We start from the raw sequence: 22,808 nt of genomic DNA, 5'->3' as shown, positions 1-22,808 counted from the left end.
TTGATTTGTGGTACGATTATCCCAATGGCAGGAACTTCAACATTATCCAAAACCAATTGGGAAAGCGTCTTTACGATTTGGAATGGGATAATGGCACTTCTTATTACTACACTTTGGACGCTAACAAGGAATGTAGGGTTATGCATTTTCCAGTGGGAATTCTACGGCCTAATTGGCTACAAGGCGGAAATTAGGATTTGTTTTTGAACAAAGACGACGGAGTTTGGGGATGAGCAACTTCATTTTCTATTAATATATTTTAATGTATTTTCAACGTATCACGCTATATTTTCATGTATTTCATTGTATTCATTGTCTTTTTTTCCATTGTAATTCAATGTATCTCGTTGTATTCCATGTATTTCATTGTATTCACTGTCTTTTTTTATTGCATCTCAATGTATCCCGCTGTATTCTATGTATTTCATTGTATTCACTGTCTCAATCATAGATGATGGAATCATCAAAGATTTGACCTTTTCGAACTCTGTCTGTAACTCACTAGAGGCCCGGGAAACAAAGAGAAGATGTGTACGAACGAGATATCCAGCAACAAGAAGAAGGAAAAGGATTGAATAGAGGAACTCCCGAGCATTTGGCGATCTCAGATGTGTCGATATCAATGGTGACTCATTATTTCGATGAATCATTTCTTCGGACAGAAGAAGATTATGTAAACACTTACTCGAGATCTCACTTATCAGATTCCATTGTGGAAGACACAATTTTTTCTGAAGAATTCGCCATGATATACCTGATCCATGCATAATATCATGAAAAATGGGTACAAATTTTTGACTGCTACTTAGTATTGGCAATAGGTCTGAAAAAGTATCTAAAAATATCAAATTTAGATATTTGTACCCTGTCGAAGTAAGGAACCATGGCATATATGTTTGGAATAGATTCCATTTTGAGAGAGTTGAAAAAGCACTATCTCGTTGAAAGGTTCTATACATCTGCCCTTTCTCAACGCATTTCTTTAGACAAAGACTCCGTTTTTTCCTCTTTTCGGATGATAAATCTTTCTCTATTGTATTCATGAATACAGTAGCTTAAATACATCTAATACATCTTATAACAACAGAAAATATATCTACAATTCGTAATATAACAAATGGTATCTATGAATAGCTAATTACCACTAAAAGATAGTGTTTTATTAAAATTTCTCATTTTTTGCAGATGCCCTTCCACAACAAACTATTTACCTGTCCCTATCCATAAAGTTTTGGGAAACTACTAGCTATGCCCATTTATAAATAGCTTATTACGAAAATTGGTCAATTCATCAAATATTATTAATATTAGCCAATTAGCTATTTGTAATTAAAAGAGGTTAATTGTTTGCTTTCTTTTGAGTGGGTGTTAATAGAATAAATTTGATACATCTTAAGGAGCTTGAATATCAGTTTTGGGATGTTTTGGTGGAGTTTTGAGGTGGTTTGAATTGAAAATTCGAAGTAGAAGATGAACATGAAAAAAAGATACTTGTATCACATATGTATCATAATAGTATCAAATGTGTATCACATGTATATCCATGTATACCTGTGTATGAGATACATACATGATACATGTGTCATAGAAGAATTTTGTGAACTCAATTTTAACTACGAATTTTGATACTAAATCAGTCCAAATCAGCTCCAAACTTCCTCAAATTTTGAATATTGACTCATCTATATGTTTTCGATGTATTTCAACCATACCCATTGAAAAAGTTCTTTTTTTAGCTTAGATTTTTGGAATCTTGTATACATATATTTTTTTGCATTTTATCACCTTTTTTGTTACCTCATCCATGAAATTTCCTTTCTATTTTGCATCTAATGTTGTTGATCATGCTTAAAAATATGGAAGGAGATCTTTGTGTGTAATTCTTGGAGAGAAACAACCTTATTTATTTGGATTTTTAATTTTTATATGTGTTTGACTAATTTTGGTAAGTCTATGATTAATGGCTAGAGGTTGATAAATTGAAACTTGTTTGAGACATTTCTGTAAGATTCCCTAAAGTTTTGTCCCTACCCATTGTTTTTAATGCCGAGCACTTCCAACCAAATAAAGTCAAGGTAAGCTACTAAAATCAAGTCAAGCCAAACCAAGTCAAGTCACGCCACACCAAATCAAGTCAAGCCAAGCCAATTCAATCCGAACCAAGTCAAATCAATCTATGTTAGGATGGGTAGTTAGTTTTAATTGGATAGGTATATATTGTAACTAGTTTTCAAGTGGATAGAGAAGGGTAATTAGTTTAAGCTCAATGGGTATTCTGCATAAATTGTTCCATTTTATTTCTAAAGAGAAAATTGCATGAAATAATTGTCTTTAGCTGTTTTTACTACTTACATTATTTGATTTGTTAACTCTGTCACTTAGTGATTATTTGTAATTGTGTTGTATATGAATGTGTTCAAAAACAAAAACAAACAAAAAATTTAAAAATGTGTTTTCAAAAATGATATATTAAACACAGTTTATGTTGTCGTATATATTTAACTAGTGTGCCTTGTGCAACTCATCTCAATAAGGATAATTTTTTTAAAAAGAACACATAAGTAAAATATCAAAAATTTGTATTTGAGTTAGTATAAAATAAAGTTTGAATTAAAAGTATAAGTTATTGAAAATGATGATTATTAATCTTATTTAACTAACCCAAGAAACAAACTTTGCCCATAGAAGTCTTTAATCATCTCAATTAATATGTTCGACTCAAAATTTACTTCAGTCTCATAACCTCATTACTTCAATTTCACAAATTATCTTACTTCCTTTTTAGTTTTCGCAAGAATGTGTAGGAGTTCTTTTAATTTTTTTTAAAGAAAACTAATGTTTTAGGTTAATTGTGGAAAACACAAACATGATCCGCTAACTGGCCTACAACATTTATTGTCTTCCTGTCAAGCAAAATATAAATTATTTGTAACGACTCGATCAGTCATTTTGAGCTTTAACATTCTGTTTGGTGGTTTAACATTTTGAGTAGCTTCATATCATGTATTATGACTTGCATGTATGGTCGGTTTCGGTTTTCGAGCGATTCGAGATTGATTTGAAAGAATGATTCTCATTTTAGAAGCTTTAAATTGGAAAAGTTGACCAAGTTTGACTTCTACGTATTTGATCTCGGATCGGAGTTTTGATGGTTCTATTAGGTGCGGATGGTGATTTTGGATTTAGGAATATGCCTGAAATTGAATTCGGAGGTCCCTAAGTTGGTTTAGCTTGTTTTGTCGAAAGTTGGCAATTTGAAGGCTTAAAAATTTCTTAAGTTTGACCATGGTTTGACTTTATGTCTATCAAGTTTGAATTTTGATTTCAGAACTTGAAATAGGTCCGTTTTATTCTTTGAAACTTTTCTGCAAAGTTTGGTGTTATTCCGAGTTGATTTGATAGGAATCGGATGCGTGGTTGTATTTTTAGAAGTACTGGAGTTTCATTGTAATTTTCATGTATTTTGGTGTTCGATTCGTAATTTCGAATGTTATTTTGGTGTTTTGATCATGCGAGCTAGTTCACATGATATTTATGGACTTGTGTGGATATTTGGTGTAGAGCCCCGAGGGCTCGGGTGAGTTCCAGACGCGTTTCGAAAAGTTTGTGTGAGTTCCAGTTTTGCTGGTTTTTGGGTTGATGCTTCACGTCTTGCAAGTGCGAGGTCTTGTCTGCATTTGCGAGGTGAACTGGGGGATTGCAGAGTTTGCTTTTACGAACTTGGGATCGCACTTGCGATTTGGACTCCTGGGCAGGGAAAGTCGTATTTGCGATCAATTGATCCTTTTTGCGGAAGGGGAGGACTTCGCAAATGCGAAGTCTATGTCGCATTTGCGACATCCCCTGAGTTCAACAGGCATCTCTTTTGCGATACATTCTTCACAGCAAACCCCGGGTCATATTTGCGACTCCTCCAACTTAAAATAAGTGTTGAATTTTGGGACTTAGCTTTATTTATCACATTTTAGAATCCTAGGCTCGGTAGGAGCTGATTTTGAGGAGAGATTTTCATACCAAATCATTGGGTAAATGATCTAAATCTAATTTCAATTATAATACATGATTGTTTATAAAAATTTAAAAATTATAATATAAGATTTAACATCTAAAGAGATTTGAAGGGATTTTTTACTATGTTTTGAAAAATAAAAATTTGAGATTTGAGAGTCGAATTGGACTCGGATTAAAAAATAAAATACATATATGAATTTGTTGGGTTATGGGTAGTCAAGATCCGCCCTTGAACTCATGTTTTGATTAGGCGGGCCCGAGGTTGACTTTTGTTGATTATTGAAAAATTGTGTAAAGATCTTAACTTTATTAACCAAAACTGGTTTCTCTTGCATTATTTGATGATATTAAATTGTATTTGGTTAGATTTGAGCCGTATGGAGGCGAATTTTAAAGGAAACGCCATTTTTAGTGTTAATTTAGCCTAGTTGAGGCAAGTATCTTGCCTAACTTTGTGTGGAAAAAATTACCCCATAGGATTTGGTTTAATTGCACTATTTGGATTATGTGGAAGACGTGTACATAATGTGACGATTGTGTACACGGGTTTACATGTGAAGATTGACCGGTTTAGACTCTTAGGTTACTTATATGCATTTAATTGAAGTTGTTATTACTTGTTATATCTTTCATTGTCGAGTTTATTATTATATGCATTTAATTGAAGTTATTATTACATGTTATATCTTTCATTGTCGAGTTTATTCTTATATGCATTCAATTGAAGTTGTTAGCACATGGAATACCTTTCATTATTGAATTTACTTTTATGCCTTTAATTGCAGTTATTATCACATGTTATCTCTTCCATTGTTGAGTTATTCTTATGCATAAATTCGTAGTTGTGATCGTACACTTGCACATGCATACATTGTAACATGTCATTTATACCAGTCCAGGAGTATGAATCTTGATGTTCATTTATCATGTGCATGTATTCTTGTATATTTGTCTGTGTGTGGATTGGACTGGTAGCACGTGAGTTGTCCGTACGGATATAAAATATATTACTAGTGGCATGTGAGTTGTCCGTGCGAATATGAGATATTGATGTTATTGGCACGTGAGTTATCCGTGCGGTTGCGATCGATAATGTGGGCATGAGATGCCATGTGTATATGATTCGTAATTTGGAACTCGTGATTTGTAATAGTTGAGGTGCGGTACCTCGGGGTGATCCTTGTTGTGATTCCTGTGGCAGAACATTTTGATGATTAGAGTTGTCATTGTTTTCTTAATTTCTTTCACTTGTGTATTATCTGTGTTTTGATTATTTTGTTGCATGTCACATAATTACCCTTCATTTCCATTTATTACTTTGTTTTTTCGGTTGTTAGATTTATATTAATATTCTACACAAGTTATTTATCTAGTATGTGTCTTGACTTGAACCTCGTCAATACTCCATTGAGGTTAGTCTTGAATTTACTGAGTACCGTTATGGTGTAGTCATACTACGCTTCTGTACATTTTTGTGCAGATCCAGGTATCTCGGAGCATGCCGGGCGTTAGTTAGCTGCTTGTGATTTCTTGCGGAACTTCAAGGTATACCTACCATTACGTTTGCAACCCTCAGAGTCACCTTCTGTTATCTTTAATTACTACTATTTATTTTCATTCCATAATAGTATTGTATTTAGAGATTTTGTGTACTTAATAGAGCTTATGACTCTGTATTACCAATTTTGGGGTTGTATGGCTGATGTTCGATTCATCTATGTTATTTCAATTATCAGTTAATATTTTGCAGTTAAGTTGGTTAATTCTATTAATTCTCGGTATGTGTTAGGCTTACCTAGTCCTAGGGATTATGTACCATCACGATCCTTAAGGTGGAATTTTGGATCGTGACATTATTTTATTTTCTCGAGCAACGATAAATAGTATGGGAATCGTTTCGAACAGATTAAACAAAAATAAATCTCTATTGCAAAAGAAGAACGTTACATTATGATTAATTTAAGATTTTTTTTATTTTCGAAAGAGCTTTTATGTCATGACGCAAAATCACACTCAAACGTAATGTCACCTAACTCAACCCGCTAGGTAAGCCCAACAGTATACTTCACTTCTATAAATAGAAACCAATAGAGATGATGAACAAAATGGCTAAAAGAGTTCAAATCAACCATCCCAAGAACTAGTAGTACAAGTCACGGGCTACTAAGAACAATAGTATAACAACGGATTGAGGAAAGATACATCATCTGTTTGAAATCTACATAAACAAAAATATAAATTCTAAACTACCACGAATAAATAGTAGCTTGTATCTAGAGAGTCGGTACATCTTAAGGGCCACGTACTCCTTAGTCGTTCATCGCCGAATATCTGCATTCAAGATGTAGAAGTATAGTATGAATACAATCAAACCCATGTACTCGATAAGTATTTTGACTAACCTCGGTGAAGTAGTGACAAGGTTTTTAAGTCAAAAGATACTCATTAATATAACCCGTGCAGTTAAATCGAAGTAGAGAGAACAATCGACAATAACAATATAGATAGCAAGAATAAATAACAAGAGATAGTGAAATGATTAACTAAAAGGAATAATGATCAGGTTCCTCAATATCACAACCAACCCTTTTCTTAACAGTTCAAGTTGAGAGGTTATGGCAATAACTACTAACAACATAGTTAACCCACAAATTCACAATAAGAGGAATGTGTTCAAGATATCAAATCAAATGGCACAACAACACCCTTCGTGCATTTATCTCGTTGACACAAAGCGTATGCATGTATGTCAAATTAAACGACACGAAAACACCCTTCATCCATTTATCTCATCCTCACCAAGCATATGTATAATAGTACCAACCAGGTAGACGGAATACCAATAACAGTAACAACAAAGTAGAATGTACATAGATAACAGTAACAAATAAGGCAGAAGCGTATGGATAATGTAACGGACAAGGTAAGAGGCACATAAATAACAATGTCAAATAAGGTATGAGAACATAGATTTCAATAACTAACAAGGTAGAAGGTTTAAGAACAATTTCATTTACTTTTGGAAATAGAGCCACAGGTTGGATGATAATAGTTTAGATGTCAGACCCCACAATGTAACAAGTTAAGAATTTAATCGCAATGCGTATAGAATTGATCATTGTAGCTTTGGACAGAAAAAAGCCTAAGGAAAAACTACCTTGTATACAGATAAAACCAAACCCACTGAGCATCCCAATTTCATGGTGAGGCAAATGGAGCAGGGACGTGACCGTAAGAAATCGGAGTCAGGGCGAGGAGCCTCTCGTATCGAAGCTCGAAGAAAACACTAACATCGGGGGCATTGGGATCACATCCCCCGGTTCTGGTTCGAGCCTCAAGACCTCGGAGAACATTATCAGACAACTGCACACGACTAATAAAGGGTCGTGATGTCCGTGCCCAACCGGATATCACAGCATGAATCTCAACCTGTATCGGTAAAAAATAAGTGATTAGCGAAATGGAAGATTTTTACCTTTCTTAGGATTGTGCTTAGGGTAAAACTCCCCTACTATATAAAGGGGAGGCTTATTATTCATCAAACACATTGTAACACGTATACCAAGGCAATTTGTTTCTATTCTCTCTGTTATTCAAAGATATTATTTTTGTTCAAAAGTTCTTCATAAGTACAAGCTCGGAATCGAAGGCAGGTTCCTTATTGATCCATTAACCGAGCCTAATATCACTCTTATCATTGGTTTGACCATTTATTACGTCTTGCATTTGCTTAATCTAACATCATCAATCGTTATATTGAATTAATCCACATATTCTTAAAACCGCGTATAAATTTAATTGTTATCTATTTTTTAGGGTAAACGGTTTGCGCCCACCGTGGGGCTAGAGATAATAGTGGTAATTTGATATAAATTTCCATAATACACCCTATTTTACGCTTGTTCTTTGAGATTTTGATTTCAGGTCAAATTAAAAATTTCAAACTCTCAATCTGCTCACTTAAACATTGATGCCGAGTCTGGACACCATGGCGAGAACAACAATGTAGTGCCCAGCAATGAAGTGCCCCCTGTTGACCCCAACGGAGTTCCGGTCGCGGACCCTATTGATGCCAATTCACATGTGGCCATCGACACAAACTTGCCTATCGACCCCAAAAACAGCATTCGCGGAGGAGCCCGATCGATAGCCTAGAGTATGCACGACGGCAAAGGCGATGGGATTAATTTATGGGTGATCTTCGAACTGTTACAGGCTCAACAAGCGGCGATAGCCCAGGTGCAAAATCAAAGTCGCGCCCCCAGTAGAGTTGATCTCGAACCATCTCGGGAAAACACCCGAAGAAATAAACCAACCACAGAAAGGTCGAGTGAAGTAGAACCCAGGACCATCCCCGAAATAATAAAAATTCTTGAGGAACTAACAAAGCGAGTGAAATTAGGGAAAAAGAAGATCGCAGCCAACGATAAAAAAATGGAGACCTATAACTCCACGGTTGATCAAATTCCAGGAGCATCCCCGATACTGAAAGGCTTGGATTCCAAGAAATTAAACAAAAACAATTCCTCTGAGCACAGTACTGAAACCAATCATGAAGAAGTTCCGTATGCTCGAAATTCTAAAGTATAACGGGACCACGAATCCAAATAAACATGTAGCCTACTATACGTATGCCATAAAGGGAGATGACTTAGAGGATGACGAAATCGAGTCGGTTCTACTAAAATAGTTCAGAGAAACCATGTCTAAAGGAGCAATGATATGGTATCACAACCTACCCCCTAATTCCATTGGTTTGTTTGCTATGCTTGCAGATGCCTTCATAAAAGCTCATGTCGGGGCCATCAAGGTCGAGACCAGAAAATTGGACCTCTTTAAAGTGAACAGAGAGACAATGAAATGCTCAGGGAATTCGTATCGAGGTTTCAAATGGAACGAATGGACCTACCTTCGATTGCGGACGATTGAGTCGTTCAGGTATGCACTCAAGGACTCAACCCCAAAGCTCCTTGGCTTCACAGCAGCTGAAATAGAACTTGATAGAGTACCCGGTGGTAACTTGGGTTGACGTCTATAACAGGTACCAATTGAAAATCATAGTCGAGGACAATCAGATCAGGCCCCCCTCTGGGTCCGTATATCCCATCAGAACTAATGACAAGTCTAAAAGAGTTGTCGATCATGAACTGAGACCAAACATACATCAGTAACAATAGTATAGAGGAGATCAAAGGGGAGTGGATCCGGATGTAACCCTACGAGGAATGAAAAAAGAAGCAATCGAGGTCATAATAGTCGTGGAGTCATGAGCAAAAACGGTTTCGACGAACCACTCGGGGCCAGGGAGGCACCGAGGTTATTAGAATACAACTTCAGCGTCGACGCTGTCGGTATCGTATTTGCCATCGAACGCATCAAAGATACCAAGTGGCCTTGGCCATTGTAGTCTGATCCTGCCCAAAGACTGCCAACAACTAAGAGAAGAAGTGGCCCAATTATTCAATAACGGGCACCTCCAGGAATTTCTGAGTGATCGAGCCAAAAATCACTTCAGGAATAGGGACTCCAACAAACAGACCGATCAAGAGGAACCTCAGCACGCCATCAACATGATCATTGGTGGAGCCGACGTCCCTTAGAGGCTAATAATGAAGCGCACTAAGGTATCTATTACAAGGGAAAAGCGAACCCGAGATTACATGCTGGAGGGGACCATCTCTTTCAACGATGAGGACACTAAAGGCATCATGCAACCACATAACGATGCAATAGTAATATTTGCACATAACGATGCAATAGTAATATTTGTACTCATAAATAAATTTCAAGGTAAGCATGTGTTAATTGATCCAGGTAGCTCCACCAATATCATCAGATCGAGGGTCGTAGAGCAGCTGGGTCTACAAGACCAAATAGTGCATGTAGTTCGGGTTTTAAATGAATTTAACATGGTATGTGAAACTAGTAAAGAGGAGATAACCCTGCCAATGAACACCACCGGAACCATTTAGGAAACGAAATTCTACGTGATCAAAGGGGATGTAAGATATAATGCTTTATTCGGAAGACCATAGATTCACAACATGAGGGCAATACCCTCGACACTACACATGCATTGAAGTTGCCCACAGTAGGAGGGATCAAGACAGTTTACGGAGAGCAGCCGACTGCAAAAGAAATGTTCGCAGTCGATGAGGTGATCCCGATATCCGCACTCTCGACATCAAAGAATCCGGAGTCATTTAGGAAGGAAGAAACTAAATAGCGATCACCGGCCCCGACCGAATCGGAGATGCAAAAAGCAGGCGAGGATGATGATTACAGAGTTCCTAGATCGTTCATCGCCCCTGATGACTCCGATGCCACCAAATTGACGGTCGAGGAGTTAGAGCAAGTCATATTAATCAAATATTTGCCCGATCGGAAGGTATACCTGGGCACGGGGTTAACTCTGAGCTTAGGAAAAAACTCATTTAGCTAACGTAGACTGTTTTGCTTGGTCCCATCTAGATATGACAAGGATCCCGCCAGAAGTAACCACTCATAAGCTAAGCTTGGATCCGAAGTTCCACCCGTTTATACAAAAAAGAGGCCTCAGTCCGAAGTCAAGCATGCATTCATCAAAGATGAGGTATTTAAACTCCTTAGAATAGGTTCCATTCGAGAAGTTAAGTACCTGAATTAGTTGGTTAACATAGTAGTAGTGCCTAAAAGGGGGAATAAATTAAGAATGTGCGTAGATTACAAAGACTTGAACAAGGCATGCCTTAAGGATTATTTTCCTTTTCCTAACATCAATCGCTTGATTGATGCAACGGCTGGGCACGAGATACTCATCTTTCTCGACGCCTACTCTAGGTACAACCAAATCCGGATGGACCTGGGCGATCAGAAAAAACTTCATTCATCCCTAAATTCGGCACCTATTGTTATAACGTAATGTCATTTCGGCTAAAAAACACATGTGCCACTTATCAACGCCTATTAAACCGAATGTTCGAAGAACAAATAGGAAAATAAATGAAGGTTTACATTGATGACATGTTAATCAATTTCTAACGAGCAGAGGACCATTTAAAATATTTACAGGAAACTTTCAACATACTGAAGAAATACAATATGAAGTTGAACCCAGAGAAATGCGCGTTCAAGGTCGGGTCAGGGAAGTTCCTTAGATTCATGGTGTCCAACCGGGGGATCGAGATCAATCCCAAAAAATCAAAGCTATAGAATACATCATCGTGGTGGACAATGTCAAGGGCGTTTAGAGGCTAACCGAGCGCATAGTTGTCATGGGCCAGTTCATATCAAGGTCCACCGATAAAAGCCACCAGTTCTTCTCGTTATTGAAGAAGAAGAATAACTTTTCTTGGACCCCGGAGTGCCAGCAAGCCTTGGAAGAACTCAAACAGAACCTTTCAAGTCCACCCTTGCTTCATACTCTAAAGGCAGACGAGCAGCCATACCTGTACTCAGTGGTATCCGAGATAGCGGTAAGTGGAGTCTTAGTCCGGGAAGAGGAATGTACGTAATTTCCTATCTATTATGTTAAAAGGACTCTAGGCGAGGCTGAAACAAGGTATCCTCACCTAGAGAAATTGGCACTCGCTAAGCGTCTCCAGAAAGTTAAAGCCATATTTTAAATACCATCCCATATGTGTCGTAACTTCTTACCCACTAAGGGACATAATGCACAAATATGAGATCTCGGGCCGGTTGGCAAATGGGTCGTAGAAATTAGCATGTACATTATCGAATATTGACCCCGGACTACCATCAAAACCTAAAATTTGGCAGACTTTGTGGACGACTTCACGCTGGCCTTAGTACCCGAAGTCAAAAAGGAATTGTTTTTTACCTTGGGGACTTCCTCAGGAATCTGGAACCTCTTTCCGGATGGTGCCTCGATTGCAAAGGGGTTCGGACTCGGCATTGTGTTGAAGCTGCCTACGGGTAACATAATTAGGCAATCTATTAGGACTATGAAGTTGATTAACAATGATGTCGAATATGAGGCCATGATTGCAAGTCTCGAATTGGCTAAAAGCCTAGGGGCCGAAGTGGCCGAAACTAAGTGCGACTCCCTCCTTGTGGTAAATCAAGTCAATAGGACATTTGAAGTGAAAGATTAACGAATGTGAAGGTACTTAGACAAATTACAAGTAATGCTGCATCGATTCAAGGAATGGACATTGCACCGCGTACCCCAGGATCAAAATAGCGAAGCCAATGCTCTGGCTAACTTGGGGCCATCGATTGATGATGACGAATTCAGCTTAGGAAGGATCGTACAGCTCATGAAATCAGTAGTGGAAGAAGGCCATGCCGAAATAAACTCCATGAGTTTAACTTAGGATTGGAGGAACAAGTATATAGACTACCTGAAGATTAGGAATCTGCCCTCGGATCCTAAAGAATCGAGAGCTCTACACACGAAGGCGGCCAGGTTTAGCCTATCCGAAGGTACTCTGTTTAGAAGAACGTTCGATGGCCTGCTCGCCATATGCTTGGGTCTGGGGGACACCGAATATGTTTTGAGGAAAGTTCATGAAGGCACATGCGGAAACCATTCGGGGGAAGAATCTTTGGTTCGTAAGATAATCAGAGCCGGCTATTACTGGATCTACATGGATAAAGATGATAGGGACTTTGTACGAAGATGCGACGGTTGTCAGAAACATGCACAAACAATCCATCAACCAGGGGAGCTACTACATTTGGTCCTATCACCTTGGCCGTTCATGAAATGGGGAATGGACATTGTTGATCCCTTGCCATGGGCAACTGGTAAGGCTCAATTTATACTGTTTATGATTGACTATTTTTCTAAGTGGGTCGAAGCTCAAGCATTCAAGAAAGTCCGAGAAAAAGAAGTCATCGACTTTATTTGGGACTACATAATATGACGGTTCGGAATACCGACCGAGCTAGTGTGTGATAACGGGAAGCGGTTCATCGGCAGCAAGGTAAGCAAATTTTTCGAGGACCATAAGATCAAAAAGATCTTGTCAACACCCTATCACCCTAGTGGGAATGGGCAGGCGGAGTCTACAAACAAGACCATACTTCAAAACCTTAAAAAAAGGTTGACCGATACTAAAAGGAAATGGAAGGAAATTATGCCCGAAATCTTGTGGGCATAACATAGGACCTCAAAATCTAGTATAGTGGCCACTCCATTTTCGTTGGTCTATGGTGTTGAAGCACTAATACTGGCCGAGGTAGGAGAACCGAGCCTCAGGTTCTGATATGCGGCTGAAGAGTCAAATAGTGAAGCCATGAGCATGGGCCTGGAACTATTGGATGAGAGGCGCAAGGTCGTCCTAGTCCAGTTGGCCGCCCAAAAACAACGGATAGAAAGATATTACAACCGAAGAGCCAACCGACGACACTTCAATATCGGGGACTTGGTGTTAAGAAAAGTAACACTGCACACCGAGAACCTGAACGAGGAGAAGTTGGGGCCGAATTGGGAAGGGTCATATCGAGTCATCTGAATTACTGTTAATAGTTCGTACAAACTTGAAGCAGGAAACTGTGCACAACTACTGAACAACTAGAACGTGACACATTTAAAGTGGTACTACTGCTAAGGTACAACCTCATTTGCCTTTTTATAATATTAGGAGTCGGACTAACACTTTCAGGTAATAACCAAAGGAGAATGTGACTATTAGGTCTGAAAGCACGCGTTGCACTCTTTTTCCCTTGAACTGGTTTTGTCCTAAATGGGTTTTTCGGTAAGGTTTTTAACGAGGCAACAGTAAAACGTGCTACCTTAGAATCGAAGACCAATTTTAAATCAGAGTCAATGGTCTAATCAACAGTACCCGAGCCCTCTCAAGATCGACCTCGAATACTAGGGGCCATTACCCTCGGGTCAAGCTTCTTAGCAAGGAAGGAAGGATACTTTGTGCTTGAACAATGTAGGCTCAATGGTTAGGATTTATTGCAAGGGCCAAACAGTCAAGTGAACCGTGCCTGCGCAGGCCACCTTAACCATAATACGAACTTTTACACGCTTATAATCTTGTATGTTACACACAAAAATGAAAGAAGGTTTCTACCTTGCTAATACACATTTTTGCTTCTTAAAAGTATCAAGCCTAAGGGCTATTAAAAGGGGACTATCGAGCCCACGGGCCACCCCTATCCGAGCCCAAAGGGCTACCCCCACTCCGGGACTATCATCCGAAATAAGTTCGGGCGGCTCGAGTTATCGAAACTCGAAGGCACAAAATCTATTAGGCAGTGCCTAAACCTAAAAGGATACGTCGACCCTAAAAATGGTTCGGAGGCGTCCGAAGCCCGTAATCAAAACATAAGGCCTTCAACAAAACTCTAAACTTGTTCAAAGGTTACCTTCAGCAAAGATATAGTCTAAAAACATTTAAGCAAGCATCTCGAGGAAATTTTCGGTCACTCCGAGTTTCCGCAAGTTTCGAGCCAAAATTTCATCCAGTACAGGTTTTGTTCGGACCTCTAAAAAATGACTTATTACTACGTTTCATTCTGTGCTAAGGCATAAGAAATGTTTGCAATCGTAAAAAGATGCTAAGATAATAGACATGAAAATTGCCAAAAGGATTTTTTTTTTATATATTTCGGAATATCTTTATAAATGCCCAACTAAACGGCCTCAACAAAATATATCTACAGTTTACAAAAACAAAAACAAAACAATCCTAAGGCATCTACGCCTGATCTTCACCGGATACTGACTCGTCACCAGAACCTTCGGGGCCTTCAGATTTTTCAAAGCCCTTGGAGCCCTCTTCACCTCGGGTTCGGCTAGCTTCTTAGCCTCGACCTCAAGTCTTTTTGCCTCCTCGATCTCAGCATATAGGTCAAAGCCTCGGGTATGGACTTCTTTGAGGGTCTCCCTTCGGGATAGTCGCCTCACGTACTCGGTAGTGGTCTTCAGACGAGCCTCGACTGCTTCAACATTGGCCTTGTATTGGGCCACCATATCATCAGCATCAGCCGAGGTTACCTCCAACCTAGACCTCATTTGTTCGAGCTCTTTACCAAGGGCGTCCCGTTCCGTGATAGGCAAGCCAACTTATGCTTGGAGGTCCTCATTTTGTTGAGCCTGTGCATCAGCCTTCTCCTTCGCCACCCGAAGCTGAACTTCCACTGAAGATAGCTTGGCCTGAGATGTCTCCTTCTTCGAGGTCAGCTAAGGCTGTATTGTGATCCGGTCCCGGGCCTAAATGGGCTAAACGTGTCGGGCCAAATGGTCTATGGCTCTGGCAGGCTGGGCCCAAGCGGTCCGGGGCCAAATGGTCCGGGGCTTAATGGTCCTAGAGGGTAGAACCGGCCCACTGTGGGCCTAAGCTCACATGGTCACGGGATAAATGGCCGGGCCCATGGGCCTAAGTGTTCTGGGCTATTTGTTTTTTGAATTTTTTTTATCTAAGGCAATTTCTTGTAAATTATATATATATACTATATAAATTGCTTATATATATACAAGCAATTTATATAGTATATGTAAGCCAATTTCTTGTAAATTATATAACTTATATATATATTATATATACAATATAATATCTATATATATATATATATATATATATATATATATATATATATATATATATATATATATATATATATATATATATATATATATATATAATTTAGATAATTTACAAGAAATTGTCGTATATAGTATATTGCCTTATATAAGAATTTTTTGAATTTTTTTTATCTAAGGCAATTTCTTGTAAATTATATTATATAATTGTGACTTAAATCTTTCTAATTCAAATTTAAACACAAAAAAAATTGCAAAGAAATTTTCAAGGGAATGCCTTATAATTTTTATTATTACGACATTAACAAAAAATGACAATATCTTTCTTAATCTTCCTCCCCCCAATGGAATGATCACAACAAGGTGCTAATACCACCATTAAAAGAAAAACAAAACTAATGAAGATGTGCCAAAATACAAGTTACATATTAGTCTATATATTATCTCTAACAAATTTCATAAATCCTTCAAGGTCCGGAGGAATTTCCGTTGGTGGTGGCAGAAAAGAAGCTTGTTTATCACCGCTTCCAGGCGAAGCAGCATCCTCCGCAAGTTCCGCTATCATTTCTTCATAAGCTTCGTCTATCTACGGTTGTGATTCAGCAAGTCCAAAATTTCTTCTTTCCGAACGGATCCAATATCTGAAAAGTACTAATTTTCCAAGCTCTCCCTCATAGATGCTCTATGATCATCGATTTGAAGTCTCGCTTGAATGCAAGCGCTCTCTGATGCTACTATTGAAGCTTGAATACTTAAAATATCTCGAGCCATCCTTGAAAGAATCGGATAGTATTTCTTTTTGTCTTTCCACCATTCCAAAACATCAAAGGAGCCGTCGGGATTCTCTGATTCAAGTCCCTGCGACAAATAAACTTGAAGCTCATTTAGTTGGGAACTATCACCAATATTATCACCTTAAGAACCTCTGAACTCCATCCAAGAACTAAGTGCTTTTAGGCCCGCAGTTCTTTTAGATGATTGCGAACTAGACGAAGTAGGAGTTGGAACATTTGGTCTAGCATGATCTAAGGCAACTTGATAAGCATTAACTTAAGAGTTGGAACGAGTTTACCGAATTGACGAACAACTTCTTGAAAGTGGTATATCGTTGAAGACTTGAATACTTCAATTCACCAACTTCACAATTTTTCACAAATTGCAATAATAAAGTAAGCAATTATAGAAAAAAAATTAGAGAGAGATTGATGATTTTGTGTATAAAAATGAAAGAATGAGGGGGTATTTATAGTTGAGAATAGGGAAAAAGTGTAATTATAATAAGTTTGGGGCCAAATGGCTATTTTTTAAAAAGCCAAATGGCTAAATTGACAGGCAAATGGCTAGTTTTTAAACTTCCAACCGTTGGTCAATTTTAAAAAAAATTGAAAAACAGTCGTTGGGCCCGGTTGAACCGGCCTAGGCTCGCTAGCCGGTCCCGAGCTCGCGGTTTCAACATGGAGGACCGGCCCACAGTGGGCTCCTAAGATCACTTGGGACCGGACCGTTTGGACCGACCCATTTAGCCCATAGTCTCGCGGTCCCGGGCTGGTCCCAGGCTGGGCTCGGACCACAATACAACCTTAAAGTCAGCAGATCCATCTTGTTTTTCCACCTGTCAGCCATTACTTGGATCTCATCCATCTCCTTGCGGAGTTGGTTGATCTTCTACTAGACTTGTGAAGTATTGTTGTTAGCCTCTATGACCGGACCCACATTTCTAACTTCAAAAACCTTTATCTTTTCCACCAAGTCGGCGTGCTCCTGCCTTAAGGCTGATGCTTCTTTCTGAGCTGCATCCAGCTTGGCCTGGAGGTTCTTGGCGACCCACTCTTGCTGCTCACTAAGAAGCTTATACATGTCCTTTTTTGGGCAAGCTTCTTTATCTCGAGCTTGAGTTAGTTGACCTTGACCCGGTACCGAAGGAAACTCTTGTGGTGAAGTATCGAAGCATGTAAAAGGGCGAAAACATGAGAAACATCAAACATAGATAACAACAAATCGATGGAAAGAAACGATGCCTTACCCGGTTCAGTGCCTGCTGCGCCTCATTGAAAAGGAATGGCACGTTCGCCTCATTCATTTTTGCCTGGTCCTCCTCGGTCACCAAGCATTGGAGGTAGTTAGCTACCCATACAGGAGCAGGCAAAACCCAGGCATCCTCTGAGACGGTCAGTATATTTGATCTCTTGCGACCGATGTCCACGCTCAGATCAGGGGACTGATTGATCAATTTTGAGCTCAAGATCTGCCTCTCGGCTTCCGAGGATGTGTTCTTCTTCAGAACTTCTAGTTCGTGCAGCCCGAAAAAATCTTCCAAAGTGGACGAGTCCACACTGTCGAAAGAGTGAAGGGGATCTTCCGCACTGTGGACCCCCTCGTTGGACTTCTCCTTTCTCGGTTGGGCCTCCTCGAGCATAGACTCAGTATAGGAGGGCATCCCCGAGATCTCAATTACACTGGGGGCTTCCTTTGGAGCCGGCATCCTAGGAAGTATCACCCCGGGTATCCATATCGGTCTTTTGAGTTTGAGGGGGGTTGATCTCACGAGTCTCCTCCTCGGATGCATCCGAGTCCATAGGTCATCCCATGGGTAACAAAAATAGATTTGTCCTCCAGCTCGTACCTAAGACGGAAGAGGGAGTCGGAATCCAGCACCCGAGAACTAGAGCCCCTCCTAGGCTTGCGGAGCACCCGTTTCTTTGGTTTCTTCACCTTGGAGCCTGGGGAGCCCGAGGGTTTTCTCTTCCTCTTCTTTTTTCTCTCCGTGGCAGCAACGGAGGTATCGACAGACGGGGGCACATCCTCATCCCCTTCCGAAGGCCTAAGTTCGGTGGTTTTAGGCAAACCTGCAATAACAAAAGGGAAGAGGAGTTAGTACAATAAAATGTAGAAACGCAGTATTGGCTACTCAGAAAGAGGCTTTACAATGAGAACAGGCCTCTCATCAGCCCTTTGAAACTCGCGCCATGTGCGCTCGAAGTACGAAATCAGAGTACAGATGCACTCGATCCATTACTTTTATCAGGGGACCACATTCAGAACCCGGGCGACAGCTGCATAACCACAAACATAAGTGAGAAGATAGAAATTGGAGAAAAAGAATTTTGATGTTTAAAGAGAGATTGCACTTACGAGACGCATTCCAATTCTCAGGGAATGACATGTATTCGGAGGGAGGGGATCAAATCCTGGATTTTCACCCAGACAAAGTGTCCCTGCCAGCCCCGGTCTTGGTCTTCGTCGATACTTGAAAAGGGGGCCTTGTTGGCCTGGCGAGTAAGTTTGATCAGCCCCCCTCCTACCTCTCCCCGGAACATTTGGGGATTTCTACGTTCTTGCCTTCCCAATTGTAGTCCTTATGAACTATTGGAAGAACATCTTCAGTCATGGCACATGTGTACCTCGAAACCCCTTCGCCCCGGTCCTATTTGTGCGAAGGTTACTCGACCTTAAACCCCCAAGAATGAACGTTTTTAAGGGAGTCTCGGCGGCCGGTTTGTTAGCAACCACAACGGGGGAAGAAATTTCGAGGGCGACCACTTCAGGGGCAACTGCTTCAATACCAGCGGCTGGTTGAGAAGATGAAGAGGCAACTTGTTGAGGATCGGTTCGATGTTTTGGCCATTGTCATATGGAAAAACAGGTTTTGAAGATGAAGAACAGAGTACAAAGATTAAAAGAAAATCTAGGCAACAATCTGGAAATTACTATGGTAATTGAAGAACAAGGATGAAGATATGAAGGTTTAAAAAAGGTTTGATGATGGCTGGAAAGATCGAAGGTAGTAATGTAGTCGAAAAGTAGAAAATGAACAAAGGGAGGAAGATTTTATAGGGAAATAGCCGACGCTTCACATTCGAGGGCGGCCTGCCGATAAGTGACATGTGTTCGAAGTCAGAACGACGCGATGTTTAGGCTCCCTCGTTGTAACGTATAAAGGAAGGAACCGGAATCATCTATCGTTTCCCATCATTTCGATAAGCCTACTCTCTGAGAAATGAGGGGACTATCTGTATATGAATAAAACCGAAACCACAAAGCATCCCAGTTTCCCCGTGAGGCAAATAGCAGGGATGTGACTATATAGAATCGGAGTCAGAGCGAGGAGCCTCTCGTATTGGAATTCGAACAAAACACCTACCCATGGGGCATTGGGATCACATCCCCCGAGTCCGGTTCGAGCCTTAAGACCTCGGAGAACATTGCCAGACAACCGCACGCGACTAACAAAGGGTCGTGATGTTCGTGCCCAACCCGATATCACGGCGTGAATCTCAGCCCATATCGACAGAAAATTAGTGATTAGTGAAATGGAAGATTTTTACCTTTCTTATGATTGTGCTTAGGGTAAAACTCCCATACTATATAAAGGGGAGTCTTATTATTCATCAGGCACGTTATAACATGGATACCAAGGCAATTTGTTTCTATTCTCTCTGTTATTCAAAGTTATTATTTTTGTTCAAAAGTTCTTCATAAGTGCAAGCTCGGAATCGAAGGAAGGTTCCTCATTGAGCCATTAACCGAGCCTGAGATCACTCTTATCATTGATTTGACCATTTATTACGTCTTGCATTTGCTTAATCTAACGTCATCAATCACTTGTATTGAATTAATTCACATATCCTTAAAATCGTGTATAAATTTCATTGTTATTCCTTTTTAGGGTAAACATACCTAGGAGTTAGAAACATTTGATATTGCCAAAGATGTATTTTTCATACAACTCATGCATATGACTAAGAAGATATGATGTACGAAATTAGAACCAAGAGCAACCAATATTGAATTGTAGGGAATGATTTTAAGTTGTTCAGATTTTTCCAAATCAGAACTAAAAAGTACCACGTTAGTAAGTTACTATAAGAAGCAAATATTATTGTGAGATAAAAGATATGACAATTTCCCCTTAGGTTATGTAAGTATTTACCACAGATGTTTATAGTCTGATATGATTTTGAAGTGTATAGAAAGTTTGGGGTTAGATATTCCAATTTCGTTTTAGACAGACGAGATTTCTCTAAGTGTGATCCATGTACATGGTTCAAAAAATAGTATGCGACCGTAAAATAGGGTCGGATAGTGAGGGAAGTTAGGAATAACCTTTTGTTTCACTTTATTTATTCAAAGAAGAACAAGAAAACATGATGCTAGCAGGTGGTTAGTAAAAGAATAGTAAGTAAGTTTCGAGTAGTTTACAATGAATTAGCACTTTCAGCATAGCTAGTAGAGGTACAATTTGATTTACATAGCCATGTTAACACTAGTGCGTGGGTAACATTTGGGAATACCGAATACGTGTTAGAACCCAAAAAGTTTAAGTTAAACCCGAAGTACAATGACAGTGGAAGAAAAAAATCAACTAGGCAGTACCAGAGCAAACTATAGAAGAATACCCTTTAAGAGTTATCGAAAAGGAGTTTCTCCAAGATTGACAGTGTGAGCAGAGTTAAATCATTAAGATTCTGTACAATAGTTGTGAATACATTAGTTTTCTATTCATGTAAGTAATTTAGTTTTTCCTGGTAAGAAAGATTGCTCAGAAGTAAGTCGGAAGATGGGTCATTATTGACATAGAGTGCAAATAATTGTAGAAGATAAGAAAAGTTATTCGGATCCCAAAAAAAAAGGATCCACAAGTACAAGACCTTAACCTTTGCTCTAAGGGGGAGATATGAAAACCGTCAGTAAGTCCAGTTGGAGATTTGAAACCCGAAAAGTTAGCATGAGATTAATAAAAAAACTCCGTTAAGTAATGAGGGAAAAATGACATAACTACCATAAAGAATGTGCCTAGCATTTGTAAGAAACACGAAGTGAGTAGAATGATCGTCGAGCTTAGTAATTGTTGATATAGCGACCACGGAAAAACTATAAAATCATGCCTAGTTATGTATCACGAGGGTAGTGCCGTTGCACGAAACTTTAATCTTTGGAGTACTAGTCAAAGACTTAGTTCTCATCAATACTATAAGTATTTTCAGGAAGTACCTTAAAAAAATAATCAAGTATGGGAAGGATAGCTCATGCTTGAGGCAGGCAGGAGAACTATGGTGAAAGAAGTCCACCGCTTAGCCAAGCTAGGAGTTTGTCTTTCAGATTCCGAAGATGGTGGAGTTGTTGTCCAGAACAGGATCCTCATTAGTAGCCAGAGTGAAGGAGAAATAGTTTGATGATCCCTATTTGGTGCAGCTGAAAAAGGGGATTCACAAGCATAGGACGATGGCTTTTGAACAAGGGGGAGATGATGGTGCTTTGAGGCACCAAGACGGATTGTTTGTTCCAGACATATATGGACTTAGAAAGGGAGGATCATGTTAGAAGCCCATAATTCCAAGTATTCAATCCACCTAGGTTACCCAAAGATGTATCATATTCAAGGAGATTTATTGGTGGAATGACATGAAAAAAACGTCGCAAACTTTATGGTCAAGTGTCCAAATTGTCAGCAAGTGCAAATCGAGCAATAGAAAGCCCAGTGTTTTACCACAGAATACACATATTATTTAGTGGGGATGGTAAATATGGACTTTATAACAGGATTATCTCGCTCATTATAAAAGCCTCATTTGGTTGGGTGATTGTAGATCGACTTACCAAGTTAACGAACTTCTTGCCAGTAAAGACCACAGATTCAGTAGAAGATTATGTCAAGTTGCACATTCAGGAGATCGTCCAATTACATGGGACTCTGTTTTCCATCATTTCAGATCATGATGCTCAGTTTACATCAAACTTTTAGAAGTCCTTTTAGAAAGTATTAGGACAAGAGTAAACCTTATCACAGTTCTTCATCCTTAGAAAGTTGGCCAGGTAGAGCACATTATTCAAACATTTGAGGATATGTCCTTGAATTTAAAGGTAATTGGAATGATCACATACCTCTCATTGAGTTTGCTTTTAATAATAGCTACCATTCTAGTATCAAGATGGCATCGTACGAAGCTCTGTATGGGTGATTGTGTAGATAGACAATTGGTTGCTTAGAAGTCAAGAAGCAGAGTTGTTGGGACCCAATTTGGTCTATCAAGATATGGAGAAAGTCAAGTTGATTTAAGAGAGTTTGAAGACGGCTCCAAGTCACCAAAAGTCTTATTTGGACGACGACATTGAGACCTAGATTTTCAAGTTGATGATTGGGTATTTCTGGAAGTTTCACCTATGAAAGGTGTTATAAGATTTGTGAAGAAAAGAAAGCTCGGTCCGAGATACATCGGGTCGTATAGGATTATATGAAGGATCAATCAAGTAGCTTATGAGTTAGAGTTGCCACTAGAATTGGTTGTTGTACACCAAT

Source organism: Nicotiana sylvestris, chromosome 5 (assembly GCF_000393655.2).
Source record: "Nicotiana sylvestris chromosome 5, ASM39365v2, whole genome shotgun sequence".
NCBI lineage: Eukaryota > Viridiplantae > Streptophyta > Magnoliopsida > Solanales > Solanaceae > Nicotiana > Nicotiana sylvestris.
Note: the sequence above shows the minus strand (reverse complement) of the source record.